This window comes from Triturus cristatus, chromosome 4_1 (assembly GCF_964204655.1).
Source record: "Triturus cristatus chromosome 4_1, aTriCri1.1, whole genome shotgun sequence".
Taxonomy (NCBI): Eukaryota; Metazoa; Chordata; class Amphibia; order Caudata; family Salamandridae; genus Triturus; species Triturus cristatus.
The window spans coordinates 362,796,638-362,807,049 of record NC_140585.1 but is presented as its reverse complement, the minus strand read 5'-3'; positions in this window follow the sequence as shown (position 1 = coordinate 362,807,049).

The window sequence follows — 10,412 nt, the reverse complement described above, 5'->3', positions numbered from 1 at the left end:
CGTAGATTACTCACCTTTGTAGCCTGTGGGCAGCTAGCAACAGGCCAGGACTGCCACCAAGTCCTTGGGCTGGATGGCCTCAAGGCAGAAAGAAGATAAAGTACCAGGGGCCCGCCTGGGTGAAAGACTATAGTGGGCGCAAGCAAAGGATTAGCCACCCCGTTCGTAGCTCTGCAAAAGATTTCTCTGTCTCCTTTTCCCGTCCATTGGGCGAAAGCCGTGAGCTATGGAGAGTCTGAGGCCGTTAGCAGCGTGGGCGGAGTCAAGGCTCGAAGTCAGTAAGGTGCTCAGTCAAAATATCGAAGTTTAAATATCGACCTACACTAATATCGAGTTCTAAATTAGGGGTGGGCGGAATTTGCGGAATTAACTTCCGCAAATTATCGCGAAAATGCAGAAAATCTCCGCAAACACGCCGGAAATATCGCGAAGACGCAGAAGTTTTTTTGCCGCCTGTTCGCGGTATTTTTTGCGTGATCGCGGGTCGCCAACTTACCCATGCGGTTGCTCACGGGCGCGGCCATCTTGTTTTCACTTGTCCCGCCCTCTCGCGATGCTTACTTCCTGTTCCGGGTCGCGCAATGCATGTTCGCGCCTGTTCGCAGTCGATATTTCCTGTTCGCGACCGCTTTTACTTGATCGCGTTGCGTTTTGCTTGCTCGGGGAGAAAATATTGCGCGAACTTGCGCACGTGGTCGCAATGGGCGCGGCCATCTTGTTTTTCACTCTATTGCATGGTTCTGGGGCCTGATTTTCAATCCTCCCTAAATCTTTTCAATCCTTTGTTTATAGCCACTTTTTTTGGATCTTTATTACTTATTATTTCTCTAACTATTTTCCTGCTTCTATATTTTTGGTTTTTGTCTACTTTTTTTTTGTTTTTTAGCTACTTTTTCACTCTTTCATTGCCTATTTATTTCCTTTACTTACTTTTTTAATTTTATTACCTTTTCTTTCCCCCCCGTCTCTCATCCCCAGAACCATGTCAAAGGGTAGGGCTCGCCGCAGCCAGAGCCGCGACCGCCTTCCATGTGGAAGGCGGCGCCCACAAGGGGTGCAGGCACTGGCCTTATTTGGGGAGGTGGAGTTGGCTGCACTCATTTTCTTTGTGCAGCGCCACCTCCCCTCAACCCTGGCAGCAGGTGGCAGGCCTGGGTCCGGGTACGGCCTCCGGGAGCGTCGGCAGCGGTGGGGGAAGGTGCACCGGGCAGTGTCGCGCATCTCTGGGGTCTGGCGCACCCAGGCACAGCTGACGCACCGGTGGTCCGACATCCTGGACCGTGAGCAGGACCTGCTGGACCTGCTAGGAGTGGAGGTCCCGGGGCATGGTGAGTACCTATTTAATTATTACAACTTTGTGTCTGTTCTTCTGCTCTATGTTATATATTGCGAATATCTTTTTTTCCTTCCAACCAGCTAGAATGTTGCTGCTTACAATACATTCCAGGTTAATAACGTTTAAAAGTCTTCTGTGATTATTATGACACAGGTGCTCTTCTGCGCTACTACTAATCTTACTTGTTTGCAGCTTTGCGTTTGCGCTTGCTTAGCGTGATTCTTTACGAGTTTATTTTAGAGAAATTAAGTTACGTAATGCTACAGTGACTCACGTCCCCTCCTTACTTTGTCCTGTCACTAATTGAGAGGGGCGGATTGATACTTAGGTTTAGGGACTTTGTAGTTGTATGAGCTTCTAATTGGTTAGTGGTATGCGTGATGCCCCCCCTCACTCAGTTACGTGACGTGCTGCTATTACGGCAGTCTTTAGAACCTTTTCTAGTTTGTTCAATGAGTGGAGGTAGGCTTAGCAGTTACTTAGCAGTAGCAGATCAGCATCAATCAAACCAAAATTTGGTGTATACAAAAAATGTAGTCATGTTCATGTGTCCTCCATGATTGGACCATACGCATTGTTGAGGAATACAGTGGAAATGCATACTTAATGTACAATTGGCATGCCTGGAATAGGTGGGCTAGGTTGGGTGGTACGTTGTACTACTACTTAGGCTTAGTTGTAACTTAGTTTTCTGGAATCAGAATGGAAGACTGGATTACTGTTGATAAATAGTAACTTAAGTAGTCGAACTGCGAATCCCCCGATATAACATGTTGACCAGATGAGATCGGTCAATGTAGTTATTGCAATTGTTGTTTACATGAGTGTTTTTTGACCGTTGTTGAAAAATATTGTATTTGTTTGACACCATCCATCAATGTTTGTCTCTTTCTTATATCTTTCCTGTTCATCAGCACCCAGGGGCAGACGGGCAGGGACTGGGCAGTCGGCGGGACAGGAACACCACCAGGAGGACACCGCTGAGGGCTCCTCTGCTGGCCCCAGTAAGTCTTCTTGTTTTTAATAATATTTCTTATTCCATAACTTTTACTGCCCCATTTCTCCCGAACTATAGTGTGTTTCCAAATGCTATTTTTTTACCACCAATTATCCTTCGATCTGTACGGTTTCAAAAATCTTATCCCTGCCTCCGCTATGATGACTCTGAGTACTACTACATCCTATCAATCTGTCTGTACTGTAGTAGCTAGTCTTGCCCAGTTGTCCAGTGCCACTCTTTGTGAAAGGTTGTAATATAAAACTCATATTCACCAGTAGCACGTACAATCCGTTGGGTCGTTGTCTTGTACTACTTTTACTCTTATTGATGTTGAGGCTTTGAAAATTCACAGCAACAGCCCTACCCGATTTCTTAATATTTTGATATGATACCCTATAGGACATACCACTGTTGTAGGGATCTTGCACATACATTTGCACCAGAAAATAGGATGTTGGTGATGGTAGGTTGGACCTTCCTTGCACACCTCAATCAGAAATTCCGCACCCACCACAATTCCACTGCTTGACTATAGTACTGTCTTGTCATACCTATTAGGTCTCAGAACCCTCCCCCCCAAGATACCAACAAGTAGACAACCCAGAACATAACACACCCAACCTCTGTCGTGGAAGCAATTCACATGCACACCCTTACTTTCATTTGCTGACTCGTGTAACTTAGTCCACTCCACACCAAATACCACGAAGTCTATGTAAGTTTAAAATGTTTATTTCAATTTGAGAAAGTCTGTACACTGTTTTCTTAGCAGCACCAACCGGCAAATCAATAACATTAAAACAATATACATTGTTACACTTATACAGTTGGGAATTAAATCATGATAACTGAACAGTGGTGGAAGGCAGCACCACCATCCCATAGCAATTTAGTTTATATACATTTATAAATGAAGATGTGAGTGAATGGACCCCTCACCTCAGAAGAACCTAGTACTGGTAGTTTGTGCATCGTTCAGAAGCTCTGGTTCGTAGAAGGGAATCTTGCGTCTAATGCGAAAAAAGAAATGGTGTGCGTTAGTATATTGCAACTTGCAAGTATTTCTCAGCCGTGCCAAAAAGTGTAGCATCTATGGATAAGCAATATGGACTAACAGTAACAGTAGTACACCAGTTCTTCCTAAAAAAGTGGCTTGTTAATGTTTGTTGACCGCTTGTACGCAGCGCGTAGACTAGACAGTAGCAGTGTGAGGCAGGTCATGTGGCCTCAAAGGTGTCTTAAGAAGCTGCAAGGTAAAGGTAGCGTCACATGTGCATGGCTAGGGCTAATCAAGCAAAGGCTACAATGATCATATAACTATTAGTGTCTACTCTACTACTACCTGATTTGTACTAGTGATGTATGTTAGTATTAACTCATTTTTCAACCTTGCTACTGATCAATAGGGGGGAGGTGTATATGATGCCTAATAAATGTGTAATGTTTTCTAGGCGCACTACCGACCACCAGTGCTGGGGCCAGTGAACAAGGCGACGCGGAGGGAGAGGATGCGGCAGTTGCTGCCGATACCGACGATGGAGCGGTAGGGGGAGTGGCAGCACCAGTGGCAGGCGGTGGTAAGTTAGATTCATAATCTTTAACTATTGTTGAACTTGACAGCACACTCACTGCAAGGGTGTACTGTATGTATATGTATACTGTACAGTTGTGACTTAGGGCCCCCATTAGGATGGTGGGCGTATTGCCCCCGCCGGGCCGGCTGGAACTGCCGTCACCGCAGGGGCAAACCTCCCGCCATCCCTGTAGAAAATATTCAGACATGTCCAGGCGGAAAAGGGTTCAATATGGCGGTGGTGTCTCTCTCACCACACCGCCAGCCATATAATCTGCATTTTGGAATGCCTTTGCGTGGCGGCATTGCCGTCCGCCACGGAAAGGCATGCACACATTGCAGAGTATGCTTGGGGGCCCCCATGGAGGGTACCTACCGATGCTATGGTACCCCCCCGACTTTCAAAGCAAAACGTGACAGGCTCCGTGCGGGGCCCGTCATGTTGTGCTTGGAAAAGCAGCACAACATTTTAGCATTGCTTTCAGCAAAGCCAACCAGAATTTAAATTTAAAAAAACAGGGTGCGCCCGCCACTGTGCCGGGCGCATCATCCTAATTAATTGTCCCCACGGGACCCCCACCCTTTTTAGCAGTCGGATGGCGGGCGGACAAAGTCCGCCCGCTATCCGATGTCGTAAGTAAGTATGAGTTCTTGGGGACGTTTGAAGAGTGAACTAGAAGACTAGAATTCCCTTTAATTGGTATAGGACTAGGAGCCGGAGTATTGAGTAACCAATGGCCTCATCTATCTGATTTGAACTCCGCTTTGAAAGTTTTGGAGAAGAGCACCTGGTGCACTGTTCAACTAAAAAGTGTAAGACAGGTGGAAGGAAGAAGGACGGGCGCCTTTTAAAATGTTATGTACTACTGTGCTTTATTTTACAGTGCTACTCTACCATGCCACTATGTGTATAAATAATTACCTTGTCCTACTGTTTTATTAAGACTATATTTTACAATTGTCTTGTTTTTTTCTTTTTGATACACAGCAACTCCGAAAGTCAACCGTAAGGAGTTGGCCGCCAAGGCACGGTGCCGGAAGCTGGAGGCAATCCAGCAGGAATACCGGCGGCTGGTGGTCCTAGCCGAGGAGGAGGAGGAAACTGCAGCAGCTATTGAAGCCTCCTCCAGTGCCCCGGGCCCCATCCACCGCCCTCTAGCGTCACGGCGCCACCGCCTGGCGGCTGCCCGCCGCCAACGTGTCATCTCCGGTGCCCCCCCCACTGTGGCTGCACCTGCCGCGGCCTTAGACGCCGCGTCGCCCATTTAGAGGAGGAGATGCGCCAGATGCGTGTCCTCCTCCAGTCCCGCCCCACCAGTTAGTCCCTGTCACTGCCCCTTTTTTAATTCTTGTTCGTTTGGGCGTTCCAGACTTTTTTCTATGGACAGTGGTTGGGGTTAGGGAGGGGGGTGGGTCAGCTTTTGTGGGTTTAGTTTATTTGTTAGGGTAAATTAAATATATTTTTCTATGTTACATGCAATGTTGTTAATGTTTTGTAGGTGGGGTAACTGTTTTACATCACACTGTTTCCTTGCTGGTGCATGGCCGCCCATAGCCTGTGTTTGATTTCAATAATTTGCTGACTGTATAAGACACAAACAGATAGATGCGACACACCTCACTCATTGACTGGTCCTTCTAGTACTTTCAGTCTGTCCTCTAGTCTATGCATTCTTTGGAGTGGTGTTTGAAAATGAAATCATTGACAACATGTCCATTATTAATTCTGCCTCCCCCAAACTTCTCTCTTACCGGTGCTTGATGTTTATGTCCAACTGTGGCACAGCACTGGCTGCATGGTGAAGATGGCTTCCTTTTTCATACATGCCATGATTGGGGTGGTGGTGGTGGTAGTATAGTAGTAGTAGTATACACTGGCAGGGTGGCAGCATTTCCAAAAAAAGAAAAGGAGATAGTCAATCGCCTTTGAGAGACTGTTAGAGGAGTAGTTGAATGAAGTACATCACAGAATTTACCGAGCAACAATTATATGCTCAAATATTTGACAAAAAAACTGAATGGTGGTTATTATAAGGATAGCCTACTAGACAGAGTTACAAACTATAGTTTTGTCGACTCGAGTCACTTGACTATGCCTACAGTCTAACAGTTAGTGCTGTATATGAGGAATGACAACAAACAAATCCAATCAATGCCGGCAATTCATGCTGAGGTATATGTTCCTTTGTTAAATAAAATAACTTCTGAAATATCCTACTCATGGGTGGGCAAGCAGAAGATCATCGCTCTGCATTGAAATTTAAGTAGTGTTGCTTTCACCACATCCGCCCCAGCAAGTGTGTGATTAAGTATTGGTGTACATTTAATTTAGTTACACCTCGACAATAAGTCACACAGCCCGGGGGAAGAGGGTTAGGGTTTGTTGAATGGATGGGAAGGGGGATTTTGGGAAAGGTTTGACATAGAAAAACAGTATGCATACATAGACAAACAAACGACAATCATTGAAGACTACCATACCATATCCATTCCATATGTTAAGGGAGAAAAAGGCAATGCATGCATGATGATGAGACCCGGATTACATACACTTCTATTTCTTGTTCTGTTCCGGCCTTAATACTTTAACAGATAGCAAATAGAAATTTTAAATATTGGTAGTGAAGAATCGTAAACACAGAGCAAACGTAATGATGATTGATAATAACAACTCCAAGAACACACTGTTGTAAAGATTGTATACAAGATAGTAATCAAATTATTTAAAAGAAGTTAAGTGGATACTGTTACTGTCTTATCCTGGTCAAAAAGGTGGACTGGTTTTGCGCATCTCGGCATTCCTCTTGATCCTCTCGTCCATCAATCTTGGGTGTGTCGCCTCGCCACTCGCCACTGCCTGGCTGGAAAAAAAAGGTGATTGATTGGTAAGGTAATTAATATGCATTGTAATGTTTTACAAAGTTTTGGCCAAGGCCCGGCCTGTAATTTTAGATTGAAAACCAAAGGGGATATTGAGAAAGAAAGTGAAAACAAATGCACAAGTGATGGTGTAGTGCAACAAGAACACTTTCCGAGGTGGAATGTATGCATATGCATCATCTCTACTCTAGTCTGTTTCCAGCATTGACCTTCAACAGTAACAGGAGAGATCAGGCCCACAGTGCATACCATTAGCACATCCTACGTTAACACTTTAGAGTCCTTTTTTTTTCTCTCAAAGAGTTGGACAAACGCAAAGCACATTATCCATTCCAAACATAGCATTTTACAGTTAAAGTTAGTAAAATCAATGCACTGCAGTCATCCCACCGCTACACTCTATTCAACTTCTACACAGACATTTGGGTCTGCTGTGGTTGTTGTTGACGTGTTTACCTTTAGGCTTTTCCGTTGCCACTCCTGAAACATCCTCCTCCTGACTTCACCATCATCTCTGAATCGATACTTTTACTGACTGAAGATCGGCCTGCAGTATAAGTATAATTTTTATGAATCACCCAGAGTAGAAATATAAATATTACTGACTTGAGTCATTCTTTATTGTGTACAGAAAGATAGATTACTACTAGTACACTTTGACATCACTTTGTGCACAACAAACAACGCAAACACAAAGACCAATAGCTCAGAGTCAGGTGTCCAATGCATGCCATTAATTGTCATTCATTACCTGTTCCTTCTCATCTTAAGTTAACGGGCCGTCTCTTTCGCCATCATCATGAGGGACGGTGCTGTTAAGTCAGTCATTTGCATTGCGCAGATTGAGTGAGTCCCCTTCCTGTATTGAATTAAAAGCAATGTATCACCAAGAAGCAGGAGAAGTACACATTTCTTGTTTGCAAGAAGGGGAAAATTAGTGTGTTCTGTAGAAAGTTGATTAGTGGCAGTGCACAATTACATCAATTCATGCGCAACACACACAACAAAATCTACATCATTCAGTCTGCGATTCTGCGGCCAATGCATGGCATCAATCATTACCTTTTGCATCTCATCTCGTTAACGCTGCAGGCCGTCTCTTTCGCCATCATCATGATGGACGGTGCTGTTAAGTCACAGTCATTTGCATTGCGCAGATTGAGTGAGTCCCCTTCCTGTATTGAATTAAAAGCAATGTATCACCAAGATGCAGGAGAAGTACACATTTCTTGTTTGCAAGAAGGGGAAAATTAGTGTGTTCTGTAGAATGTTGATTAGTGGCAGTGCACAATTACATCAATTCATTCATGCGCAACACACACAACAAAATCTACATCACTCAGTCTGCTATTCTGCGGCCAATGCATGGCATCAATCATTACCTGTTGCATCTTATTTTCAGTTAATGGCCAGTCTCTCTCGGCTCTGAAGGAGGATAGCTATAGAAGTCATCAGATTCATGGTCCACTTGTTTTGGAAGGACGAGGAAAGTTTGAATTTGTTGTTACCATCATCCAATCATCATTCATGAGGGAAATGGAATTGAGCAGGAGATGCAGTATGATCGAGCGGAGGAGCTGGATTCTGAGGACTGTAGTGTCAAATGGCAGACACCTGAAACTTGTATCTTAAATTAGAAGAGTAGAAGACGGTGATAATGCATTTGTTGCGATTCACAAGTTTATAACCGGAACGACAGACACAAACAAAGGGGGAAAAAAGGGAGGAAGACAGTAAGTGCGAGCCTAATTGTCAGGGAAGTATAGCTCGTCCTCAAACTCTGGGGGATCTTCCAGTAGTAGGTAATCATCTGACACAATACTTCCGTCACCTGAGCCGCTGTCCTCATCTTCCTCTGTTGATTCATGCATTGTGTAATTCGGTGGTATGAAGTGCTGATTCATTTTGATCATTGTTAACCTCTCCACGTTTTTGGGAGATAGACTGGTCCTTCTCAAGGTTACAATGGAACCAGCAGCACTGAACACACGTTCGGAAGAGACACTTGCGACAGGGCAAGCCAGATAGCTTATCGCCAGCCTGCTGAGCTGTGGCCATTCAGACCTTTTCCTATACCAATACTGCACTGGGTTTTGATCAACGTACACCTCTGTTGGGTCGTCCAGATAGGCCTGGACCTTCCGCTCAATGTTCAGGGTTGCTGCTGGTAAGCTTTTGTGCTGTTTTTTCTGTGCATCAGCACTGTGCTTAAGGCCCATCTTTACATACCAATCTGATAATGATTGTACTTGGCCGAATGATCCAGTTATTGTTTTTGTAGTCGATGGTGATGGTGAGTGTTGTGATTGTGAGCCAACCGCACTGCCCTCAGCCAACGAAGTTGCACTTGATTCTGCATGGCCTGCTTCAGTATCAGTACTTGTTGTGGGTTGATGTGGCGGGCTTTTAATTAGCAGCCCTTCGTTTTCAAACTTGATGGCTGCTTCAGCTATACAACTTTTGTAGCGGGCAACATCATTGTCGGAAAAAGAAAGGAATAGTCCTAATTTTGCACGTGGATCCAGAATTGTGACACAAATGTAATGTTCTTGTGACAAAATTTTATTTTGTATCCTTACATTTTCTGATAAGCGCCTGGATAAGCTCTCCACCAAGTCATGGGCTTGCCTTCTGTCCTCTACACCTTTGTAGGATTCAGACACATTATTCAGCTCATGCTCTAGCATTTGCAACAATGGGATAGCTTGGCCCATTGTACAGTCCTCCTTGCTGACTTCACGTGTGAAGACCTCAAAAGGAGACAGCATCTCAGTCAGGCATTGAATTAGGGTCCATTGCTCCCTCTGAAGGGTCATGCCTTTAACACTAGCATCACTGCTTCTGTACCAGACATATTCATTGAGTGACCTGTGCTGTTCGTACAGACGATCAAGCATGTAATACGTTGAGTTCCAACGTGTTGCCACCTCCTGGATGAGTGCCTTGACTGGCATCCTACGGTCACGTTGGATGCTCCTCAGCTGCTTCCGAGCTTTAAAAGAATGGCTGAAATGAGTGCATATTCTTCGGCAGATGGCCAGTAAATTGCTTACTATGGGTTTTTTTTTCAGAAAGTCTTGCACTATAATGTTTATGCAGTGTGCCAAACACGGAACCCTGAAATAGGAACCAAGTTCCATGGCCTTAAGTACATTACTGCCATTGTCTGTGGCAACAAAACCAATACCAAGCCCTCTGGGCCGCAGCCATTCCAAAACCTTGGTGCGAAACTCTTCTAAAATGTTTTCAGCCGTATGAGATTTCTCCATGGCGAACATGGCTACAGTTGCATGTTTCCGAGTACCTTCAAAAATCGCAGCTGTGTCAACAACACCTCGTGCAGATAGTTGATCTCTAACCCCCACAAAAGAGATCCAGTGTGCAGTGATGCACATGTAATCTGTGGCTTGGCAACTGGTCCACATGTCTGTTGTCAGGTGGATATTGTGCACAGCACTCTGCTGCAAACCGTGACCAACCAATTCCAGCACATCATGATGTAGTGCCGGAACAGCAATTCTTGCGAAATAGGACCGGCTGGGAACTTTCCATTTCGGGCAGATGGCAGACACAAATTCAAGGAAACCCACCCCTTCCACAAATGAAAAAGGAAGAAGGTCCAG